Genomic DNA, 27,207 nt, shown 5'->3' on the forward strand with positions numbered 1-27,207 from the left:
CTTCTCGGGATTGCACCTATCATGGGAAACATTTCTTATTTTGTCTGCGCAGACTCTACTGATTTTGAAGTGACTAAAACCAAACTTTTGTATGTCCTTCAAGCGGGAATTTTCATACTTCGACATCTAATGAGGATCATCGCTTGATCTATAGATTCTCCTCACAGATCTAAGAGGATGATCAGAGATTTTATTAGTGCTGAGATGATAGGTCCTCCTGTTCTTTTGACTATGGGGGGTTGTATCCATTTCGCTGATATGGCTAGTGGAACAATGTGACTCAATCCCATCTAAGGGGAATGGAAAATCAGGGGATTGGTTTTTCATAGATTTTATTGATGTCTTTGACCTATCCAACAGACTAGTTCAGTGCATTATTTGCATGGGAGTCGACCTCGTGATTAAAGATTCTCAGAACATGTTTATACTTGAGGTTTCCCAACTGCTTGGTGTTTTCCACAATCCTTTGTTTAATTCTATTAAGAGCCTGATTTTTAAAATCTCCCCCTAATTCCATAGCAGTGATGATCATTGCTGAGTCGCCAATTATTACTGGGTCTTTAGCTTGGAGATCTTTGAGAATGCAAGTGCCAAGAAACAAACTGTAAGCCTCCGCTTTGTTATTGGTCATATTACCAAGCCCCCATTCGTAAATAGAAATGAATTTCCCTTCCGATCAAGGATAAATCCCCCAGCTCCTACTTTACCGGGGTTGTTTTTAGAGGCCCCATCGAAATGAAGAGTGAATGTCTTTTGGTTTTGGATCCACTTTTCAATTTCACTTTGGCTTCCCCTGAGCTTCCAGCCTTTATTTCTTCACCCTGACTTTGCTGACACTTGTTTTTTCATTGAACACACCAAAGGGAATTTGTTGTACCATTCCTTTTCTTCGTTCTACTAGTTATTTTGATCATCTTTGTACATTGAATTGGCACTGATCATTTTTGCTACTAACCCCAAAGTTTTAGCCAGAATGAGTGCTGGGTTTTGCTTTTGGATTTTGAAGATACAATTATTTCTAGAGAGCCATATTTGCTAGCAAAGAGCAGATGGAAGGTATTTCCAAATTCGGATAATAATAGATTTACCATGTCTTGTATATGGGTAGCATTTCTCCCAATTCTTGTTTAAAGTTGTGAGCTGATCAAAATTTTCCATGGGAAACTTTAAAGGGCTTATAATTTGTTGCCAACAGTGCTGAGCAATGGCACAATCTAAAAAAAGATGTTGGCTGCTTTCCTTCTCCTTGTGACATAAACAGCACATAAATGGTCCTTGAAGCCCTTTTTTCTTGAGATTTTCAGCAGTGAGGATTTTACCCTTCAGGAGGGTCTAAGCGAAAATTTTTATTTTTGGAAGACACTTGTTCTTCCAAACTGTTGTCCGAAGGTTCCATTTTTCGAGGTTGTTTCTAGGTTGGAGGAACTTATACCCAGATTTCATTGTAAACTTTCCTCCATTTGGGTCCTAAACAAAGCTGTCTTGGGATGTTTTGTTTATAAGGGCGGCTCCAGTCAGCGTTGTCTTCAATTCAGCCCACTGATTTTTCAAGTTATTTAGGAGAGGAAGGTCCTTCCATGCGGACCAATTATTTTGATCCCAGACAGAAATGTGATGGAGAGAATTTATACTTTTTACATCCATCCAATTTTTCCAGGGTCTATATTGCTGACATTGAATTTGAGGCTCCGATCCCATTATTCTGTCAGTCCATAGATCTGTGTCTTTTCCATTTCCAGGGCTCTTTGAAATGTAATTTTTAATTTGAGGGGTGGCCTTTCTAATGAGTCTCCATGCCTGAGTGCATGGTCTTTCCGTGATCAGATCAGAGAGAATCTTTTGAGTGTTGTCCATTGAGATATTTCTTAAGATGAGCCTCGACCCACCAGCTGCCTTTTTCGATTAACATTCGCCAAACAGGCTTGAAGCCCATTGCTTTATTTGTTAAACTTGGAATCCTGATGGAGATGCCTCCTTTTTCAAAGGGAAGGGTCACCTGTTCCCAGCGAACCAAACTGAATTTTTTGTTGAAAATGAAACAAGATGATGGAGCTTAGAGGAAAGGAGTCGCCTTCACTAAGTGGGCCCGCAGGGTATTTTTGGCGCAAAGTCTATTTTTAGACATATGGATCATGGTCTATGAGTTGCAGGATGCGGTTTATGGATGATTGGTCATGTTGGGAAAAATAGATGGACTTCTATTTTTGGTTCATAGCGGAGTGATCAGAGTCTATTTTTAGACTACCAGGCTAAAAATAGAAACAGTCAAATATTATTAGCCCTTAGTAATATTTGGACTCTAAAAATTATCTTATTCTCTTGGAGCACTTCAGTTCGAGCTACGGATGTGGCACATCCAACTGACAAAAGGAATCGCGTGGTTTCTTATGTGTTAGTTTAGCTATTGCATGGAGGACTTCAGTTAGAACTCATGCATGTGAGTTCTGTGGAGTTGGATGTGGAGTTGATGGAGTTGTGTTCAGTTTGACTTAGTTGAACTAGTTGTATTTAGTCTAACTAAAGAATACACTAGTGATGAGTTGTGTGAATTAAATATTAACTAATTCACTAATTATTAACTCATAAAGAAACTAAAGAATACATCAGTTAACTTAGTGCATGGACAGTTCAACAGAGACAGGTGTTAGAGGTAAGTGAAAGGGTGAGTTGTGACTATCAGTTGTGCATGATATTTGCACATGCATGGATTTGAGTAATGCCAATCAGGATTGCGTAGTGTGGGCCAATATCAAGGCAATTGTAGCTTGTGATCACGTGATTCTCATGCAGGATTGCACAGTGGAGGCAGGAAAAGAAGCGAAGGAGATTTGAACCTGTGACTTGTTCGGATCTGAGCTAGTTTTGTGTGTAACAGGTGGAGATAGTGCTGGATACTTGTGAGGAGTATTGTACTATGTATTGTTACATGTTCTCAATCATTAATATACAGATAGTGTGGGGTTTTTAGCTGTAAGCTTTCCCTAGGTTACATACTATGTTAATGTGTGCATGCGATTGATGTTTCATTGTTTTTGATGCTGCTAAATTGATGATCAACATGGAGGAGATTAGTATTATGCATGTATTCCGCAATAGTGTATAATCGGGATAATCTCTGTGAATAAGTGTTTATTATTCAGAATTTCTACATTTTTGTGTCTTGCTTCCCTCCTTGCCAGAGGAATCCTCTCATGATTAGCTCCATTTGTTTATGGATGCTGGCGGGGAGCCAATATTACAACACACTGATAAATGGGAAGAGCTGATAGAAGAGCTTTAATGAGGATGGTTCTGCCCACTAAATTTAACCACATCAGCCCCCAACTTTGAAGTTTCCCTCTCATCTTTTCTATCTGTTTGTTCCATGTCTCGGACTTGACCCCTTCCTTTGCCAGAGGTAAACCAAGGTAGGAAAAATGTCTCCAGTTCCTTTGGACGAGGATGTCCATAATTTGGGAAATCCTTTGCATTACTTTGGGTGAGACATTCCAAGTATAGATTCTGCAATTTTTATTGTTGAGAAAACCCCCTGAGACAGACAGAAAGGTTTCTAAAATTTTCTTGAATCTCCTAGCTATTATACTTGAGGCTCCTCCAATTAGGAGTGTATCATCGACAAAGAGAGAGTGATTGATTTCTTTTATCCCTCGCGCTATGCTGACGTCGGTTATCTCCCTTTTTTTCTTTGATTTTCAAGATGTGTACTTAAATTTTCTGCCATAATGATAAATAGGAAAGGAGAGAGAGGACAACCTTGCCTCAAACCTCTGGAACTACGAAAGCAGTGGCTGGGCCTTCCATTGATCAGGGGGGCTGTCCAAGGGTTTTAAGTACATTCCATTATAATGTTGATGAACTTGTTAGAGATTCCAAACTTTTGAAGAACTACCACTAGAAACTGATGACTGACCCTATCAAAAACATTAACCATATCAAGTTTGATGACCATGCCTTTTTCGTTTCTTTGTTTACTACTATGTGTTATGAAACCAGCTCAAGAAAAAGATAGAAAAGATAGATCAACACCTTAAAATTCAGCCTCTTCGAGGGGGAAACCTCCTTTACATTACATAAATGAACAATTCTTGGATGATACAAATGAAGAGACCTCCTTTCTATATATAGGAGTCTAAGTGGTCATAACATAATCAGAGCTTACATAACAATAATACTGTAAGGGCACAATAATAACAATGGTGGGCTTCTATGGGGCACAATAGTAACAATATGGGCACTACATGGGTACATCAATATAATAAGTGGGTTGTACTAATAACAATAAGGGGTTACACTAGTAGTATAGGGGCCTAACATGCTGCTCTCCTTCAAAAAGCATTGTCCTCAATGCTTGAGTAGTTCTTGATGCTTCTGTATAAAATTCTTGTCCTCCCATGTGGAATCTTCAACGGGTAAGTTCTTTCACTTGATGAGATACTCTGAAATTGATCGATTTCGTAGCTGTTGGGTTCTTGTTTATGTGATTGCTCCAGGTTCGAATATGATTTTTCCTTCCTCTTCAATTTCTGACAATATTGTTTGAATTGGGATCTTTTGCAACTTTTGAATAAGCGGCCATACTTCTTCATCCTTCTTCCATTCATCCCTTGCTTCGTTTATCCAATCTGGTTTGATAATAGAAATAGCACAAAACAATGCTTCCACATCCTCATCCTTGAAGAGTCTTCCCATTCGGTAAGGTCACCATTTTTTAAGTGCATGTAGTATCACCAACATTTCCTTCTCATAAATAGTTTGCTTGAGATGTAGCAATAAAAATACCCAATCACCTACATCAAAACATTTTTCACTACGATGTTGATCTACCTATTGTTTCGTTTGATTTTTCACTGAAGTGTCATTATCCTTTAAATGTTGGAGAACTTGTTGTTGATGCTCGATGTGATCTTTCACTTCTTGAACCTTTTTCTTCTTGATATGTCCTTCTATCTCTAGAGTTTGAGTAGTGGTAATTTTTTCCAATCCTTTACAAGATATGGTCGGATTCATTTCTTAATGCTCGATGTGATCTTTCACTTCTTGAACATTTTTCTTCTTGATATGTCCTTCTATCTTGATAGTTTGAGGAGTGGTAATTTCGACCAATGAACTACAAGATATGGTTGGATTCATTTCTTCTTTCTCGATTTGATCTTTCACTTCTTGCACCTTTTTCTTCTTGATATGTCCTTCTATCTTGAGAGTTTGAGGAGTGGTAATTCTTGCCAATGCTTTACAAGATATGGTCTGATTCATTTCTTCTTTCTCTGGGGTGGGGTCCTGGCGTATATCTTCTTCTTTTGATGTTTCTTGATCCTTTTCTTCCTCCTCTTCATATTCTATGTAAAATAATTTCTTCTCAGCACACTTATGACCTTTAGTGCATTTGCTATCACAATTGTAACAAAGCCCTTTTTCTCTTTTTTCTTCCAATTGTTGTGGTGTAACCCTTGTAGGTTGTGGAAGGCTAGGAGAAACAACACTTCCATATTTATAGTTGTGAGGGGTATGCTTCCTGGTTTCCATAATTTTTCTCTCCACTATGTCACAAAGCCCTTTTACTCTTTCCAATTGTTGTGGTGTTTCTCTTTGTATCCTCATAATGTGCTATCATTTCCTCCGTGAAAATTGACCACATAACAAGTTGTTTACGAGAACAAAGCCCTTCATACCATAAAAATTGATCCAGTTCTAAATATGAAAATGCAATACATACCTTTTGTAACAGTGGTGCACCATGTAGATCAAAATATTGCTCCATCTGAAGTATCCAATTTACCAGATCCTTGCCATCAAAGTTCCTCATCTTGCTTTTTCTTGATTTTAGGAGCTCGATCTTGTAATGACTATAACTCTGTACTTTTAGATCTTTAAATTCTGAAACTGTGACCTGTAGTAGCCCTCTGTGTCCTCTTTCCAATGCCACCAGTCTGATCCAAATTGGATTCTCCAAGAGAGAGTTATGCACATTCTCCCAAGATGACCTGATTATAGACCTTTCCAGAAGAACAAACTTGTATGAAGTGCCACGTGTCACTGTTTTGATAATTGGCTCTAAAAAAAATATACAAAAAAATACAGTTCATCCTCTTTCTGTAACTTCTTACGAAATTTCAATCCAATGCTCAGAGAGAAAGTTATGACGATTTTCCCCAGGTCACCTGTTTGGAATGTAATACAGGAGTCTGCAAAAAGACCAACTTCCTCAGATCATATCTCCATAAATATAGCGTCAAAACCTTTGAAATTTGGACCCGAGATTCAACGCGATTTCTTCTCAGATGGGTTTTTTTTTAGCTTCTAAAATGTTGCATAAAAAAATTTATAGCGAAAATGCCATGATGACCTGTTTGGAGTAGCGAAACCCTAGAATCCAAAGCTCTGATACCAAATGTTATGAAACCAGCTCAAGAAAAAGATAGAAAAGATAGATCAACGCCTTAAAATTCAACCTCTTCGAGAGGGAAACCTCCTTTAAATTACATAAATGAACAATTCTTGGATGATACAAATGAAAAGACCACCTTTCTATATATAGGAGTCTAAGGGGTCATAACATAATGAGAGCCGACATAACAATAATAATGTAAGGGCACAATAATAACAATAGTGGGTTTCTATGGGGCACAATAGTAACAATATGGGGCACTAAATGGGTACATAAATATAATAAGTGGGTTGTAATAATAGCAATAAGGGGTTATAGTAGTAGTATAGGGGCCTAACACTATGAATGGCTTCTTGTACAAGAATTACATTATCCGTTATCTATCCTTTTGGGACGAACCCTCCTTGATTCTCTGAAATGAGACTGGGCAAGACATTTTTTAGCCTATTTGTCAAGAATTTTGTAACAATTTTATAGGAGGCGTTACAAAGAGAGATGGGTCTAAAATGATCAAAAGAGAGGGGGTTTGGATCCTTGGGGATGAGCGCCAAATGAGAAGTTTTTGTGTTTTCTACCATCTTGGTTTTTTTGAAAACGTTTTTGACCATCATGACAAAATCTTTCTTTATTATGTCTCACTGTGTCTTCTAAAAGGCTATGGTGAAGCCATCTGGACCGGGAGCTTTATTCAGATGCATGCTCCATGTTGCTTCTCTAATTTCTTCCTTAGACACCTCCTTCTCCAACTCACTGCTTTGCTGTCCACTGATTTTACTGTCAAGAAGTTGAAGGAAATCAGTGCTGTCCAAAGGCTAAACATCAGCTAATAAGAGGGATTTAAAATGATTGTGAGCTGCTTCTTTGATTTCCTCCCCTCAGCATGAATTCTATCTATTTGGTTGCCAGCTCTTCTAAGCTTGATATTATTATGAAAGAAGGAAGTATTTTTATCTCCCGCTTTCAGCCAGAGGCACCTAGATTTTTGTCTCAGCTCCTCGTCCTCATGTCTATTTTGCCTGTACAATTCCATAAAAATTTCTTTTTCATGGACTTGTTCTTCCTTTGTTATTTGTTGGTTTTCCTTTTCTTGGCTCCAGTTTTCCAGCTCTCTATGCAACTTGATTTTTTTGTTTTTCTCTGTTAGTGCATTCCCTCTTCCCCACTTTTTAATTGCTACTCTTAGATTTTTTAATTTGGATTCCCATACAAAATGAGGAGAACCAAGGACTTCGATTTCCCAACTGTCCTTAATGATCTTGCTAAAATCCTCCTTGCTGTCCCAATTTTTATTGTATTTAAAGGGAATTGGCCCAAAGTTTTTGAGTGTCTCTAGAATCAGAACCATTGGCTTGTGGTCAAAGGCTGTGGCATGGATGATCTTACTTTTTATGGATGAGAATCTTGCTACTATACTCTCATGGATTAAGATCCTATCTAATCTTTCTTTGATATTTTGAGTCCCATCTCTTTTATTGTTCCAGGTAAATTTCCCATTACATGGAGGGATGTCAATGAGTTTATGGGTTTCTATAATTTCTTCCAGAGCAGCTCTTGATGGGTGATTAATATATTTTCTTCCCATCTTTTCTTCAATGTTCCTTATTAAATTTAGATCGCCTCCCAAGACCAGCTTACTTCTTTGGCACTCTTGCACCTCTATTTTGACGGAGTCCCAACATAATGCTTTGTCCCTGTAATGGTTTGGGGCATAGATATTTAACACTGTAAATTATTCATTTGTAATCTTATTTTTGTGATCAGTTCTGACCCACCAATTATTTAATCTTTGACTAGTGAGCTCCCATTTCCTTTTATTCCATATTGTGCCTATGCCTCCTGAAGCACCAATTGGATCTGTCGCTATTCCTTCAAAACTTTTTTGCTTTTTCATTAATTTTTGAAAATCTTGGTTGGACATTTTGGTCTCTTGGATCAAAAAGATATCTAGCTATTCTTGTCTAATGATATCTCGAGCTGTGTTGGATTTAAGGGAGGAGCCCAAACCCCTGCTGTTCCAAGAGACCAAAATCATTGCTTACTTGATTTTTGGTGAGCCCCGCTCTTCTCCTTCTGCTTTTCCCTGCTTCCTCTTTGTTTGGCAAAAAAAGAATCCATTGGTTGTTGAGTACCTATGGCCATTTCTTTAGATGCTGTTTCATCTCTTATTTCTTTGTTCGACTTCCTCCCTGCTTTTTTTGGTTTCTCTGAGGTGTTGCTTGATTCTTTGACTTTGTTTCTTGTAAGGATTCAGTCTATGGTGGGAGGAGGGGATGGGAAGTTCTGAATGGGAGAGTGTATGACTGCTAAAGCTTTGTCTTGAGAGGGAGAACGAGGGGATGAAGGTTCTTCTTCTTCCAAGGATTTGAAAGGGTTTGATGATGAGGGTATTGGCTAGGCCATGATGAGAGGAGGAGTGGAGGTAGCAGCCGGGTTTTCCAGGGGTTGTTTTGGATTTGGACCTGATTGTTTGGAGTTTGTTTTCTTTCTCTTGACTTGTTCCTATGTGTCTTCATTTACTTCTACATTCTCAGTCATTTCAGTTTCTTTTAATTTGTTACATCTATTAGCAAAATGACCGTATTCATGGCATACCTTACATTTGAACGGGATTTGTTCGTAGTCCAGTTGTTGAATGTGAGTCCACTGGTCCACTTTGATCTTGATTGCTTCCGGGAGGCCCTTCCCCAAGTCTACTTCTACGCAAATCCTAGCGCAGGCATGCATATTGTCCTTTGGTTCGCATCTGTCAATGTATTTTCCAACAACATTTCCTATTGCTTTGACTGATTCGTCTCCCCAACAATGGAGAGGGAGGTGAGGCAAACGAACCCAGACTGGAACTGCATTAGGGACATCCATTTCTGGATCGAAATCTGGGGACCATCTGTTCAAGTAGAGGCCTCTTGAATCCATGAAGTAAGGGCCGCTTCTGAAAATAAGGTTCCGGTCTTCTTTGGTTTCAAAGAGGAACGTATAGTATCCTCTGCCAAAAAATATTATTACTATTTTCCCTTGGATGTTAGCACTCCAGTTACGCTCCACCCATTTCTAAACAGCTCTGGGGGAGGGCCACAGTCTAGTAAATTAACCAACCAAACCTCTTTCGGCTAGAGAGATAGCTGCTTTCCTTGGGAGACAAGGAGGTAGAGAAATTTCTGTGATATCAGCCAGCTTTTTAACAAATTTGGTTGTTGTAGGTTTGATTTGAGGGGCACCATTTCAGAGATTAATGAAGCAAAAATTGTGGCTTTTTCATCAGTTTCATGCAGCTGGGGGGAGTTGCACCCTGCCATGAGGGGCGAGGGGCGAAGAAAGAGGCCAGTAATGGATTTGGCAAAGAAGGGGAGGTAGAGCTCGGATGCAGGGATACTAGGGGCACAACCAGGAAGCCCAGCAGCAAGGGCTGCCAGGTGGAGGGCCAGCAGAAGGCAGTGGGAACTATGGCTGAGAAAGGGTGCGTGGGAGCTCCAGTTCGAAATCCGAGTCTCTCCTAAATCTCTATATGACTAGCTAATGATTATAAAATGAAAATCAATATTACAATTAAAAAAAAATAAAGAATTGATATTAAAAAATATGATAACTAAAATAAAAATAAAAAATTTTAAAATAATATATATTAAAAAAGAATTAATAATAATTAATATTTGTTAGATGTGGTTTTTTTTGAATTATTTATTATAGCTGATTGATATTTTTCTTATATATAAGAAAGAAATTAGTTTCTTTTTTAACCCAATAGTTAGAGTGATGTTCTTGGTACTAGGCTAGCTCACAAGTACACTCACTTAAAAGTTTGAAAACTCGAAGCTAATATAACAATGTTCATAGGAATAAACTATTACAACTATATTTACGAAGGCATTATAACTCATTATATTACGAGTGGAAATTCGAATCTAATGAAGAAAATAACAATTTCATGTAACCACTCTACATAAACCCAATTGATATATATATATATATATATATATATATATATATATATATATATATATTAAATATTTTTAAAAATCACACACGCACATAGAAAAATATAATTATATATTTTTAAAAATCACACACGCACATAGAAAAATATAAAAGAAAAGAAAATAAAAGAAAGTAGTGGAATACGAAATATTCATCACATTACAAGGAATAAGACAAAAAGTAGGTGATGAGGTCTCGTTGCTAAATCACCTTGCCATTAAGAGATCACGAGATCAATTCTCCTTAATTATCTTGGGGTTAGGCTTTGATTCGTTTGGCCGACAGGATGTGATCCCTTCGAATGGATTTTCCCAGATTTTTCCTAGGAAAAAAAGAAAAACAAAAGTAAGCGGTATAAGAAACAATAGAAAGAAGGGATCTCAAACTCGAGCGCTAGGATAACATCATAAAATATGAGCTCTTAATGATGATCCCCATGGGGATCAAAATGTGTTGAGCTTTCACTCCTTGAAAACAATGATCTCATTAAACTAAAATTTATTTTTATGTCACAGCTCTACAATGACATATATGATCCATTTTTATGCATTATTATGCCTGCATCGATTTTCTTTTGGCTTTTACAAAATGAACTTCAGTTTTTTATATCATTTTTTGTAGACGACAAATCCACTACCTGGTCAAGGCTCCAATACGCAAGGGTTGTCATCATTTTCACGTTGTGAATGAAAGTAGGAGAATTATTGGCTTTATTAACGAAATTTCCGTGAACTCGAGGAGTCGTGACTACAACCACCAAAGAATATTACAAGGTTTTCGAAGAAAAATTCAGGTTATGGGAACTCGTGTAACGAAATTCATGGCACCTTGCTGAGGACCAAACTCTACAGGTTTTTTAGCTCACAAATGAAAGCACCCTGGATGTCATAAAACACCTGCAAATCTTGAATTCAAGATCAATCACTTATTATGATTCCGCATTAGGAATCTCTCTCTCTCTCTATATATATATATAACAAAAAAACATAAAATTTATTAAAAAATAAAATTAACCCAAAAGATTTAAAAAAGAAAAAAATAATTCAAGGAAAATATTTAATACTAAAAAACAATTAAATAAAGGTGAATTAGGTAATAAACAAACTTAAAAAAAATACCAACTATAATAATAATAATAATAATAAAATTCAAAATACATATATAAAAACGAAAAAATAATATTAAAAAAACATTAAAAAAATCAAACTAAAAAAATATAAAAAATAAAAAATAAAATATATTAAAAAATATAAACATTGTAAAACACTTAAAATTTAAACCAAATATAAATAAAAAATTTAATATAATTTTTAAGAATAAATTTAAAAAAAACCAATAAATAAAAAAAATAAAAATAAAAAGTATATTAGATAATTAAAAAAGGAAAAAAATAAAAAATAAAAACTATAAATCAATTTTTTTAAAATAAATAAAAATAAAAAATATATCACAAAAACCTTAAAAAAAAATCATTTGAAAAATTAAAAAATAAAAGAAAATGAGTTAAGGAAAAATGAGTATAAATCAATTTTTTTTAAATAAATAAATAAAAATAAAAAATATATCACAAAAACCTTAAAAAAAAATCATTTGAAAAATTAAAAAATAAAAGAAAATGAGTTAAGGAAAAATGAGTTAAAATTGTAAATTCTGAAATTTTAAATAATTTGTTAAATTAAATGAAATGTGGTTTGTTTGTTTGTTTTTTGTTTAATTTATAATTTTTTTTTTTTAAATTTTAGATACTTTGATTTTTTTTAAATTTTGAATTTTTAAATTTTAAATTTTATATTTTTTTTAATAAAATTTTAAATTAAAAAAAAAAAAATTTAAATAATTTAAAAAAAATCGATGATGATGATGATGATGATGATGATGATGAGACCAAACAATGATCTATTGGACCTAAATAAACAAATTATTTATTTTGATTTAAGATTTTATTCCTATGCTCAAAAAGCTTGGAGAGAAGCCTCCCGAGCTCACTATAATTTTGACATTGTAAAAGGCTAGGAAGGTTAGTATTGTAACAAAGATTGTGAAATTGAGATCTAATGTGGTTGTACGTAGGGCACTATAAGAGGAAGTGGTTTTCATCCTCGATGCTCCTATTCTCACAAATATGGCAGATCCTTTCCATCCATGGCATTTTAGGAACTGCTCAACGACCTGTTTCACTATGGAGCTCATGAGAATTCGTTCTAATCTTTGCTATATGAATTTTCTTCTTTGAGCTAGTTAAAATAGAGAGATACTTTTGATCTTCAAGGGTGGGGTTGATGACCTTCTTATAATAACTTAATTTTCTTTTAGACGCTAAATCTTTCTCACACCACAATTTTTCTTTGAACTTAGAAGTAACAATATCTTTAATGTTATTTATGTTTTGCAATGCATCATTCTCGTTGATCTCCCAATAGTTTAACCAGGCCCTGTGTCTTTATGCCATCCTCGATTGAGCCTTAGGTGGTTTTGGCTGAAATTTAAAGCTAGCTTAGGAAGTCTATGATCGTCTATGTTATTGAGCTTGTGCTTGTACAATAGAAACCCCCCCTCCCACACACACACACATATAAATATAAAATTCATTTTTTTTTTTAAATGGTTTTTTACTTTTTTTTTTAAAATTTTTTAAAGGGTTTTTAAATATATATATTTAGAAATAATAGTTTTTAGTTTTTATTTAAATTTTTTTTTTTAGTTTTTTATTTTTTAATTATGCAATTCACTATTATTTATTTGTATTTTTAATTAAAATTTTAAATTCTTTTGCTAAATCACATATTAATTTATTTTTGTTTTTTGTTTTTTGTTTTTTTTGTTTGTTTTAGAATTTTCAGTGTGTGTTGGTTTTTTTAAATTAGTATATTTTAGTAACAATTATTTTTTGTGTATTAAAATATTAATTAACTATATATAAATTTATAAAAAATCTAATCTCAAAATATTAATGTCATTATTATTATTATTATTTTTAAATAATTAAAAATTTCATTATAAAAAAACATTACAAAAAAAATAAAAAATACATATTTGGAAATCCCTTTTAAAAAAAAACATTTTAGGATGAAAAACAAGAAGAAGAATAAGATAATTTGAGCAATTGTTAAATAATCAACTTTAAAAAAAGAAAAGAAATTGTGCATACTTAGGACAATAAAAAAATTGAAGTGTAAAAACTATACCTTAAAAAATGATGATTTTCAAAATTTGCATGAAAATGACAAACATTTAAAAAAAATTATCCACTCTCAATACATTATAAAATTTAAAGTGTAAAAAATAAGCCCTCTAAAAAAACGGGTTGATGTTGCATCAACACTTTTCAAAATTAGTATAAAAATCGCTAACATTTAAAAAAAATATTCATACTTGATACATAAAAAAGTTTAAAGTGTTAAAAATATGCTCCAAAAAAAGGGGTTGATGTTGCATGACAATTTTCAAAATCAACACGCAAATCACTAACATGTAAAAAAAATGTTCATGAGAAAATTTAAAGTGCCAAAAATATGTTTAAAAAAAAAGGTGTATTCTAAATCACCACTTTTCAAAATCGGATGCTCTTTTGCTACCTCAAAAAACAGGTACTAGGTAATTTTCTCGTTTGATTGATAACTATGTTTTGAGCGAATAAAGGCTTTCCTTGATACCTTGAGAAATTGGAGGTTGTCCTCAGTGCCTTTTGTTTGGAAATTGAAATGACAATCAATAGATCTAAATCATTGGCATATTTATGGGGTTTGTCTGAGGGGGAGAAATAATCTATATCAAAAGATATTTCTCTCTAGATTGAAGACATTGGTAGTAGCTTTAAGTATATGGGATTCATTTTCAGATCGAACAATTACAAGAACATGGTTTGGTTATGGCTCTTAAAAAATATTGAAAAATGAATATATATCTAGTGCAATAGGTAGCTCTCTCATGTAGGAATATTGATTCTAGTAAATGTTGTCTTAGAGGCCATTCCTGTATACTAATCATCCTTGGTTTGGATACCAAAAGTAACTCTAGAAAAGTTTAGATAAGCCTCCTCTCATTTTGTCTAGGAATGATGTGAAGACAAAAGTCCTATGACGTTCGCCTCTTGGAAGAAGCTTGCAGTCCCAAAGGATTAAGTAGGATGGGGCCTAGAAAACATCTTCCTATTCTCCAAGGCTCTAGCTACAAAAAAAAGTTGGCATTTAATTTAAGGTGAAGGACTTTAGGCTTGGGAAAAAAAAGAAAAATACATGGGTATCTCCTCCATGTTAGAATGGATCAAGGATTTGGCAAAGTCCTCATGGAATGGATCCATTATTTAGAAAGCTATTGACAAGGAATTCCCCCACACATGTCAAGGGACACATTGGAAAATAGGTAATATGACTTGTAGGTCCTTATGAGAAAATATCTATGTATTGGTAGTATAAATAATCGTCTCCTTCCTAACTCATTGATCCATGGGCTAAATAGGGATGTATTTTAGTTCCTCAATCAAGTGGCCAAAAGGGACATGGTTTTGGGGCATACCCAGTTTCAGACTGTAACTAGATGGGGACTTTTCTTGTGCCTGGGAAAATTATGCCCATGCCCTCCACAACTCCTTTGTATCTCTCTCAAAACAAACTCATCAATTGATTTTAGATCATAATCCAATTGGCGGATATACACACAAATATGGATTTATTACTCTTGCTTAGGACCAATAGTTGGTTCCAAAACCTTAGTGGCGGAAGAATTTATGGAAACTTAAATTCGCAAAAGAAAAACCTTTCATGTGGCTTCTCCTTGTAAATAAATCACTCACTTGTGACAATCTACAAAATATATCCTTCTAAGGGCCAGGATACTACCCTTTTTGTCACCAATAAACGGAACCATTTGTCACATTTTTCTCATGTGACCCTTCATCCAATATGTATCGTAAAAATATACATAGATCATAAACAAGCATATGTTTGGGAAGAGTCCTCTATCAAATCATCTCTCTCAATTTGGTCCACCTTAGGGTACAAGAAACAACACAAAGCACTCCCCCTCATGATTGCTTGGGATGTATGGTTAGATCAAAATCACGTTGTTCTTAAGAACAAGGGACCTTCAACCCTTAAGATAACAATTCATGGTCTAGTAATCCTAGATGCATTCCATCATCCCACTAAATATCAACATAAGCTACCTTGTATAATTTTGTATCTTCATAGTAACATACCTTGGACTTTCTTCAATGGTGCAGCTTAAGGAGGTCCTCCTCGAGGAGGTGCAAGGAGGATTCTCTTCTTCATTGCCACTCACTCATTAGCATTTTTTGTGGGTATTGGGGTTACATTTAACAATTTTGTTGAACTCATGGCTCCCAAACTATTGCTTGGCCTTGTTGAATAACAAGGGCTCACCCATCTTCATCTATATCTCATTATTAGTCATAAATTGGATGAAGGACCTTTCAAGGATTTAGTACTACTTCCTTCAACCTCTTTTTCAAAACACCTAGCCTTTAGTTTCTTCCTTTTCTCATATCACATATGACCATGTGTTTAGGGATATGAATTAGGAAGCCCACACCCTCTCAAAAGCTAGATTGATGCTAGACAAAGGCACATGGAATATTTTAAAAAATCCAAAAGGTGTCTATTTAGAATTTTTTCATGACTCTTGGCTCCAACTAGACAACTGACAGGGATAGAGGACCATAGGAATACTTTTTTGTAGTTTTCTAGATTTTTATGGGATACTCAAAGACGTTACAAGATAGGATATTTATTTTGTGAGAGATTTTTCGGCAAAAATCACATGGAATACCATTTGTCGACGCGTTTCGAACCAACTAGTGTGGTTCATCGTCAGAACAATTTGAAGAAACAGATCCAGCTTAGTATGTTAAATAGTCTGAGCAGAGCCTCCAACGGCTAACTTGAACAACGGCTAGTTTGACTCTAGGACCAGGGTCAAAATTATTTTATAATATAATTAGTAATACCTAGGACCAAAAATATAAAAAATATAAAAAATATTTTTAATGGATATTTAGTTCAAAAAATATTATAAAAATTATAAGTTAATTAGTATTTAAAAGGAAATTTAGTTAAATAAAGGACCTTATAATATATGAATAAATTAAATGCCTAAATACAAATATATAAAGTAATATATAAAATAATTTTATTTAAAAGTATTATTAAAAATTATAAGTTAATTAATAATTAAATGGAAAATTAGTTACATAAAGGACTTTATAATATCTGAATAAAATAAAGAAATATCAAAAGGATGTTAGGTTAGTTAGAAAATTATTTAAAAAAGTATAAGTTGATTAGAATTTAAAAGGAAAATTAGTTATATAAAGGACCTTATAATATAAGAATAAATTATATGCATAAATATAAATATATGAAGTAATATTATATATATATATATATATATATATATATATATATATATATATATATATATATATATATATATATATAATTGAAATGGGTGTTTATTTAGAAGTATTATTAAAATTATAAGCTAATTAGTATTCAAATGGAAAATTAGTCACAAAGGACCTTATAATACCTGAAGTAATAAGTTGTTAAAATTAATAAATATAAGAAATGAGAAAATTAACACTCTATAATAATAATAATAATAATAATATATATATATATATATATATATATATATATATATATATATATATATATATATATATATATATATATATATATATATATATATATAATATTAAAAAACAATAAAAAAGTAATAAAAAAATAAAAATAAAAAAATAAAATAAATAAAAATAAAAATAAAACAAATAAATAAAAAGTAATAAAAAAAATAAAAATAAAAACCTTAAGAGGGGGGCGGAAAAACGGCTAGGAAGAGAGTGCTGGGACCCAACACCTACTGATTTTCCAGCCATCCTCCCTATTGAGATTGCTTGGCCTCTTTTCAATCTCAAGCACTTCCCTAAATTTTCGATGATGGAAATGCGAAACCTTAGCAATAACGCTAGCCTCCTCAATACAAACATGATGATTGGTTTTCTCAGCATGTTCAGCTAAAGCGGAAGACTTAGCTCTCCTATGCTTAAGGTCTGCTGCGTGCTCGCTAATCCTTTGATTAATGGAGTGACCAGTCTCCCCAATATAGGGTGTCCCACAAGAACAAGGGATCATATAAACACCTTTCATATCCTTAGGGTCGATAGGATCCTTCACCGATCTGAGGGACATACGAATGGTGTTCAGGGGCCTAAAGGTCACAGGGATACTATGCTTCCTGAGAATCCTTCCAATTCTATCAGTGGTCCCCTGAACATACGGAAGATGGACACCTGGAATTAGTTCCTTCGGTTCCCTTTTTGGATCACAGAAGCCTGAACTCTAGGATATTTATTGTTGATTCTTTATGAGGGTCATAGATTGGAGTTGGGTTACACTTTTTGGCAAAGAGAGGGTGCACTTTGGAAAGAAAAGGAAGCTTAATCGAGTAATTTTAAGCACTCGATTGAGCTCCTTTGTAACATGAGTTAGAAGCTTGATCAAGATTTCGATCAAGATTTATGGCTCGTTTGAGAGTTTGTCTAGATAGAGTGCCAAGGATCGATCAAGCCCTTATTTCTTATTCAAAACCCAGTCACAGTCTATGTAAGCCATTTTTATGCAAACTGCGAGGAAGAAGCAATTCGACAGAGGATTTCGAACCTCGATCGAGATGGAGAAACTCAATCCAATTGCCCAACAACCCCACCAACGACCCAAAGGCTCAATCCAAGGTAAGTTTCCTATATTTTTTTGTCTCTTTTATTTAATTTTTCTTCCAAAATAAAATAAATTAATTTGAAACAAAAAATTGTTGACAAGTGTAGCAAGAAAGTCTCAACTTGACTTTTCCTTTCTTAAATTGAGAAAGTTTGAATTTCCACATTAGCAGACAAATTGGAGGCAACTAACTGAGTTGACATGGCTCTTGTCACTCAGTTAGCTCCGTAAATTCAAGTTATAGGGCTTGGAGTTTATTTAAGCATGTGTGATTGCTAAATTTTACTAATCCATTCCAATTATTTCCAGTTGTATTTAGTTAAACAAGTTCCAACTATTGATAAAACTAGTGGAAGGTCAGTTTTGTAGTGGGACAATATTCTAACTCAGTGATCATCTAGTTAACTGATCAATTAGGTTAAAATAGCTAGTGCATGCAAGAAATTTGAGTTCCTCAGTTGTGGTGGAGATTCCAAGGCACTGTAACAAGCAATTGTAAACTAGTTTGAGTGTACAGGTGTTGCATGTAGTCATATGATCAATCCTTAGGAATTGTGCAATAAATTAGAAGAAAATTCCTAAAAAATAGGGTCCTAATTCCTTATGATTTGCGAAAGGAAATAGGGGCTCAAGCAAAGGAAGAAATTGACTAAGTCTGGATTAGAGCTTCTAATTGAGCAGAGAGAAGGGTTATTCACTTGCAGGTTGAGCTCAGAGTGAGCAAGAAATTGTAATACATTCTCTATTCATCTAATTAATGAAAAGTAGCTTGAGGGGTATTTCCTAATTGGGTTCCCCACGAAAAATATTATGCATGTGTGGTTTTTACTTTGCATATTTGTGAATGTTGTTCTAAATTGTGAACTAAATTTCCACAGAGAAATAAAGTAGAATTGTGTCTCTTGATTTAGATTAAATTTCTTGAGAAAATGCAATTCTATCACCATATTTCTACATGGTATCAGAGTAAGATTCACATTAGAACAAGAATTTCGAAGTTGTTTCCCAAGAGGTTCAGATTTGCAGCTTTAGTGTAGCAGGATATCTTCAGAGTTGGGAGAATGAACTTCAACAGATTGAGATTAGAGTATTCCTTGGAAGGTAGATCAAATTTCATTGCATGGAAGGATCACATGGGGGTGGTGCTTGATGAAAATGAATTGCTAGAATATGTCAAGATAGACATTCCAAAACGAGGATCAACTGATGCCTAGAACCTAGCCCAATGAAAGAAAGATGTAGCTAAGGTAAGGAGAATAATCTTGGAGGGAGTGCGAGACCACATTGTCTCAAATCTTCATGGGAAAATCTTATTTCACAATGTGGAAGGCATTGATTGAGCTATTTGAGAATAATAGTGATCAGATAAAACTAGTCCTCAAAGAAAAACTTTGAAACATTAAGATGTAGAAGAATGACACTATTTTGTAGTGTCTCACTAGATTTACACAAGTTTGGGATGAGCTTGGAGGGGTTGGTGTGAATGTTGTAGAAGATGACATGGTGAGCCTAGCTCTTCTAGGCCTTCCCAAAAGTTGGCATAACTACCAGGACTCAGCGAACGGGAGGGAGAAATTACTGAATTGGGAACACTTGTGGTCTAGTTTGGTACACGAAGAGATCAGGTGGAATACCAGAGATGGAACCTCGTCCAAGAGAGAGGATGAATAAAATTTTGAATTTGTTGGAAAGGGAAAGAAGTGAAAGGGAAGAAAGCTCAAAACAATCCAGAATCCAGCCAAGGGGGCAAGAATACTTTTCCAAAATAAAATTCTTCAATTGTCATGAATTGAGACACTATGCTACAAAGTGTCCATACAAATGGTCTAGCAAGAAGAACTCAGGAGGAGTAGCAGGTGAAGCATTCGCTTCATAGTTTGAGATAAACTTCACCCTTGTCACATGCATGGTCAACACTGTGATGGGGAGTGTGTGGTGCTTGGACTCAGGTGCCTTGCTCCACATGATAGGGAGTAGAGAGTTTTTTAGTGACATGGAGGAGAAAGTTATCCAGATGCATATTGAGCTTGGGGGCGACATAAGGTACAGTGCTATTGGGATTGGTACAATAATCTTTATTAGGGAGTCAAGATCCCCTCTTCTCCTCAAAGATTTCATGTTAGTGCCAAGCCTAAAGAAGAACCTCATCTTTGTAGAAGGTTTGGAAGATCGTGGCTATGATGTAATATTCAGTAAAGGGAAATTATTTCTAAGGCACATAGCTACTAGACAGGTTGTTGAAAATTCAACAAGAAACTATCAGTTTGACTTTGCCTTGGTCAAACTAGAGAAAATTTGAATTTCTATTTCAGCAGAAATATTGGAGGTAGTTAATTGAGGTGACATGGAAATTTTCACTCAGTTAACTCAGTTAGTTAAAGTTGGGGAAGCTTGAGTTGAGTTCAGTATGTTTGATTGCTAATTTGTAGCAATATATTTTAGTTAATTTGAGTTATTGTTAGTTTAACTAGTTCTAAATGTGAGAAGAACTAGTGAAGGTCAAGTTGTGGAAGTGGAACTTCAACCACACTCAGTGATCAACCAGTTATCTAATCAAACAACCCAAAATAATTTTTGCATGTAGAGAATTCGAGTTACCCAGTTGAGATAGAGATTCCAAGGCATTGTACTGTCAGTTGTAGCATATTACAATGTTCATAGGTGGTGCATGCAGTCAGAGAAAGGACCTAAGGGACTTGCGCAGTTCAATAGTGGGAAATTTCTAAATAATAGGGGCCAATTTACCAAAGGAACATCACAAGGAAATAGGAGCTTGGAGGGATTGAAAATTGGCTAAGTTTTGGCCAGAGTCAGTTAGATAGAGAGAAGGATTGACTATTCACTTGTAGGGTGTGCTCAAGATTGAGAAAGCATATGTATTTCATCTCTATTATCTGATTAATGCAATATAGATAGTAAGGGGTTTTGAGAAGTTTCTTCCCCCTAGATAAATATCTATGCATGTGTGATGTTTCCTTTTGCATGCCTATGATTTGTGTTCTATATGGTGAATTAACTTCCGCAGATTAGTAGAGTAGCTTCAAGTCTTTTGATTTAGTAAATTGCATGAGCAATTTCAAATCTACACATTAATTTCTACATGGTATCAGAGCTGGATTCATTGTATAGCAGATATTTCAAAATTGTTATTCCAAGAGGATTATATTTGCAGGATCAATTATTTGTCTCTAGAAGGATGGATTTATATGGACTAAGGCTCAAGTATGCCCTTGAGGGAAGCTTGAATTATGTTGCTTGGAAGGACTACATTGAGGTAGTGCTATAAGATAATGGGTTGAAGGAATTCATTGATAATGATATTCTGAAACCAACGACATCTGATGCTCATGATCTAGCTGAATGGAAGAAGTGTGTATCCAAGGGGAGGAGAATCATATTGGAGGGAGTAGGAGACCATGTTGTCTCAAATATCCACAAGAAAGAGACGTCATATGTAATGTGGCAAGCATTGATAGATCTATTCTAGAATAGTAGTTACCATAGGAAACTGGTGCTCAAGGACAAGCTTTGAAATATCAAGATGCATAGGAATGATACCATTTCACAATACCTGAGTAGGTTCACACAATGTTGTGATTAACTTGGTCAAGTTGGTTTTACTATAAAAGAGGATGATTTGGTGAGCCTATCCCTTCTAGGCGTTCCCAAGAGCTAACACAACTACCAAGATTCGATGAATGGGAGGGAGAAACTACCAAATTTGGAATGCATGTAGTCCCATTTGGTATAGGAGGAAATAATGCAGAACATGAGAGAAGAGACTTCATCCAAGGGTGAGGATGAAAAGAAATGTTCCTTGGTGGGAAAGGAAAAGAAATGGAAAGGGAAGAAATCCCAATCCAAGCAGAATCTAGTCAAGGGGGAAAGAAGAAAGACTTTTCCAGAATCAAGTGCTTTCACTATCATGAATTCAGGTACTATGCCACGAAGTGTATACATAAGAAGAAAAGCAAGAAGACCTCACGAGGAGATGTAAGTGAAGCTTTGGCTTCACAGTTCGAGCTTGATTTTACTCTCATTGCATGCATGGCCAACACAGTGCCAGGAAGCATGTGGTACTTGGACAATGGTTCCTCATTCCATATGACTAGGAATATATATTTTTTTAGTGATTTGGAGGAGAAGGATCTCCAAATGCACATCGATATGGGAGATGATGGAAGGTACAACACGACTAGGATTGGTACAATCACCTTTCAAAGGGAGTCAGGCTCCCCTCTCAGACTTAGGGATGTGATGTTTGTTTCAGGTCTAAATAAGAATCTTGTCTCCATTATAGTTTTGGAAGACCATGGTTATGATGTGATCTTCAACAAAGGAAAGGAATTCCAAAGACACATAGCCATGGGATAGGTGAAGCAGATCAAGGTTTGTGTGAAGAACCTCTACAAGCTAGATGTGGAGGATTGTGTTTCATTGAGCACAAAGGTAGAGAAGGTGTAGAGCCACAATGTCGGTGAACTTTGGCATAGAATACTTGGCTATTTTCATCATGGCACTTTGAAGATCATGCAACTGATTACCACAGGCCTCTCCAAATGATCACTAGATCAATAAGAGACATGAAAAGGGTATACCTTGGGGAAGTACACAAAGGCAACTTTCCATGATCGGGACAACATAGCATATGTAGTCCTTGAAAGGATCCACTATGATGTTTGTGGACCTTTCTTGACAAACTCCACTGCCAGGCACAAATATTTCGTCATATTTATTAATGAATTCTTGCAAAAGTGTTGGATCTTCTTCATGCAAAAGAAGGATTATACTTTCTCCAAGTTCTTAGAGTTCAAGGCACTAGTGGAGAAAGAAATGGGAAAGAAAGTGAAGGCTCTTAGGAGCAATAATGGAGGTGAGTATGTGTCGAATGAGTTTACAAATTTTTGTGCAAAAGAAAGAATTCGACAAGAGTTGAAAACTCCCCAAAACCCACAACAAAATGGGGTGTTTAAGATGAAGAACCAAAACATTGTGGGAGAAGCACAAATGAGGTTGCATGACCAAAGCCTACCTCTGCACTTGTGAGATGAAGCATGCAACACAATGCTCTATTTGCATAACATGAGTCGTCATTAGATTCTTGGCATGATTATAGCAGAGAAGGATTTCTCGGGGAGGAAGATGAATCTGTCGCACTTCACAATTTTTGGAGCCTCTGTTTACTGCCATGTCTCCAAAGAATCAATGAAGAAGCTAGAGGCGACAACAAAGTTGAGCATATTTTTGGGTTACACAGAAACTCCCCTCAACTACCATGTGTATTTTCCATCCCTCAAAATGACAATCATGCGAAGGGATGTAAACTTTGATTAAGAAAAAGACATGCAATTCTCTCTTGAGAGGGAGCTTTAGATCCCACTAGAGGATGAGCTTTTAGCTCCAAAGGAGGAGCCTTAGGATGTTATGGAGCAGCCATAAGTTGAGGAGCAGAGAGTGGAGACAACCACTCAATCAGAAGCATTCAGAGAAGGAAGGAAGAGAACCAGGGAAGATGAGAGACTTGTGTAGGATGTGAGGGAGAATGTGGGTAGTCTTTCAATTCAACACAGGTAGAGAAGGTCATTAGATTGGTACACTGGATACATGGCTCTAATGATTGAGCTAGTAGAGACTGAGCCATCCTCTATCGAGGAAGAAATAGAGAAACTTATATGGGTTGATGCAATGGTGGAGGATTAGGAATTAATTGTGAACAACATTGTTTGGGAAGTTGTCCCAAGACCAGTAGACAACTCAGTTGTGGGTTCGAGATGGATCTTCAAGATGAATCATGTAGAAAATATAAGCATAGAAAAGTACATTGACAAATTTTTTGCCAAGGGGTTCTCTCAGGTTGAGGGGATTGAATATGAGGAGACCTTTTCTCTTGCGTCAAGGTACTCATCCATCATATCAATCCTTTCTCTGGATGCAAAGATGGGGTGGAAGATCCACCAGATGGATGTGAAAATAAAATTCCTCAATGGAGTTATTGATGAGGAGGTGTATATTGAGCAACCAAAAGTCTTCGAGATTATTATTAGGAGTCTCATGTATGCATACTCAAGTGAGCATTGTATGGTCTCAAGAAAGCACCTCATGCTTGGTACACCAGGATCGATAGCTATCTCATTGGTTTAGGCTTCTCCAAAAGTGAAGCAGATGCAAACCTCTATCATATTTTGGTAGAAGGTAAATTGTTGATTAATGTTTTATATGTTGATGAAGTGATATTGATTGGTGATGAGTAGCTGATTATATCTTGTAAGGAGGACCTTGCAAGAGAGTTTGAGATGAAGGACATGGGTCTCATGCACTACTTCCTCGTATTAGAAGTATGGCAAGGTGATGGGGAACTATTTGTCTCTCAGGGAAAGTATGCCAACAAGATACTTCAGAGGTTCCACATGGACAAATGAAAACCCATGGAGACTCCTCTAGCAACCAACTGGAGGAAAGAATATGCCACTTCAGGTGAGGAAGTGGATGTGACTGTTTACTGGTAGTTGGTGGGTTCACTCATGTATCTTATCAACACATGACTAGATATGTGCTTTTCAATCAACCAGATGAGATAAGCTATGGTTAGGCCAACCAAACTATTTTGGAGGGAAACTAAGCATGTTCCACGGTACCTTAGAGGCACTACCCATTTTGGACTTTGGTACAAACAGATAGAGGGAGTGAAGTTGTATGGCTTCACAGATGCAGATTGGGCTGGAAGTCCATCAAACCAGAAGAGTACATCACGTGGAATTTTCAGCTTTGGGTCTCAAACAGTTTCTTGGTACAACAAGAAGCAAATATTTGTGGCATTCAACTTGGAAAAAGTACAATACATGGTTGCACGTCAAGTAACATGTGAGATGATCTGGATGAGAAAGATACTTTTTGGCTTGTTTGGTCACATGATGGATCCAACTGTATTTACTTTGATAATAAAAGTTGCATCAGACTCTTTGAAAATCCTATTTTTCACGATTAATCCAAGCATATTGATATTCGGTATCACCATCTACAAGATTGTGTGTGGAGGCAGATTATGTTGTTGTAGTGCATTCCGACAGAGGAACAAAATGATATTTTGACAAAGGCCTTGTCAAGAGGGAAGTTCGAGTTCCATAGGTGGAGGATAGGGGTTGTTGATAATCCCTTTCTTTCTAAGAGGGAGTGTTGAAAATGTAGTAAGAAAATATCAGTTTGACCTTTCCTTGGTCAAACTAGAGAAAAATTGAATTTCTATTTCAATTAAATATTAGAGGTAGTTCACTGAGGTGACATGGAACTTGTCACTTAGTTAACTCAGTTAATTCAAGTTGGGTAAGCTTGAGTTCAATTCGGTATGTTTTATTTCTAATTTGTAGAAATCTATTTCAGTTAATTTGATTTATTGTCAATTTAACTAGTTCTAATTGTCAGAAGAACTAGTGGAGGTCAAGTTGTGGAAGTGGAACTTCAACCACACTCATTGATAAACCAATTAACTGATCAATCCATGCAAAATAATTTTTGCATGCAGATAATTCAAGTTACCTAATTGAGATGGAGATTCCAAGGCAATGTACTATCAATTGTAGCATATTCCGATGTGTATAGGTGGTGCATGTAGTTAGAGGAAGGACCTAAGGGAATTGCACAATTCAATAGTGGGAAATTTCTAAATAATAGGGGTTAATTTGTGAGAGGAACAACGCAAGGAAACAAGATCTTGGAGGGCTTGAAAATTGTCTAAGTGTTGGCTAGATTCAGTCAGTTAGGTAGAGGGATAGACTATACACTTGCAAGGTGTGCTCAAGCTTGAGCAAGCATATGTATTTCATCTCTATTCCCTGATTAATGCAATATAGATAGTAAGGGGTTTTGAGCAGTTGTTTTCAGGCCTAGATAAATCTTTGTGCATGTTTGATGTTTCCTTTTGCATGTCTATGCTTTTTGTTCTATATGGTGAATTAACTTTCGTAGATCAACAAAATAACTTCGAGTCTTGTGATTTAGTAAATTTCATGAGAAGTTTTGAATCTAAACATTAATTTCTACATAGGTGAAGTAGATCGGGGTTCGTGTGAAGAACCTGTACAAGTTGGATGTGGAAGATTGTGTTGCATTAGGAAGTAAGGCATAGAAAGTGAAAATTCACGATGTTGGTGAGCTCTACCACAAGAGATTGGGCCATTTTCATCACAGAGCCCTGAAAATTATGCAGGAAATAATCACTGGCCTCCCTAAAGGAGCACTTGAGTAGCAGGATGTTTGCAAGGGTTGTACCTTGGGGAAGTATGTAAAATCCATATTCCATGATGAAGAAAGCAAAGCACATGAATTTTTGGAAAGATTCCACTTTGATGTTTGTGGACCTTTCTCGAAAACCTGCACTACTAGACATAAGTACTATGTTATTTTTATTGATGATTTCTTAAGAAAGTGTTGGATCTTATTCATGCAGAAGAAGGATGAGACATTCTCAAAGTTTTTATAATTCAAGGCACTAGTTGAGAAAGATAGCATCAAGAACGTGAAGGCTCTCAGGAGTGAAAATGAAGGTGAGTATGTTTCAGATGAATGCAAGGATTTATGTGTGAAAGAAGGAAATCAAAGGGAGATGATAACACCCCACAACCCGCAACATAATGGGGTAGCTAAGAGAAAGAACCGAAGAATTTCTGGAGCTGCAAGATCTATGCTACATGACCAATGTCTGCCACTGCATTTGTGGGTAGAGGCATGTAACACAACATTCTACTTGTAGAAATGAAGTCCTCATCGATTTCTTGGTATGATTACACTAGAGGAGGATTTCTCGAGGAGAAAGATGAACGTGTCTCATTTCAAAATTTTTGGAGCCTCTATTTACTATCATGTCTCTAAAGTGTGGAGGAAGAAACTTGAGATGAAAACAAAGTTGGGAGTTTTTGTGGGTTACACTAAAACTCCACACAATTACGATGTGTACTAACCTTCCCTCAGAATGAAATTTGTGCAAAGGGATGTAAATTTTGATGAGAAAAAAGCGATGCAGTTCTCTCTTAAGAGGGAGCTTCAAATCCCACTAGAAGAGGAGATTTTAGCTCCAAAAGAGGAGCATCAAGAGGACCCTCAAGGAGTTGTGGAGAAACC

The sequence above is a fragment of the Pinus tabuliformis genome, chromosome J (assembly GCF_031772625.1).
Source record: "Pinus tabuliformis cultivar Carrire ecotype Pingquan chromosome J, CPIR1, whole genome shotgun sequence".
Taxonomy (NCBI): Eukaryota; Viridiplantae; Streptophyta; class Pinopsida; order Pinales; family Pinaceae; genus Pinus; species Pinus tabuliformis.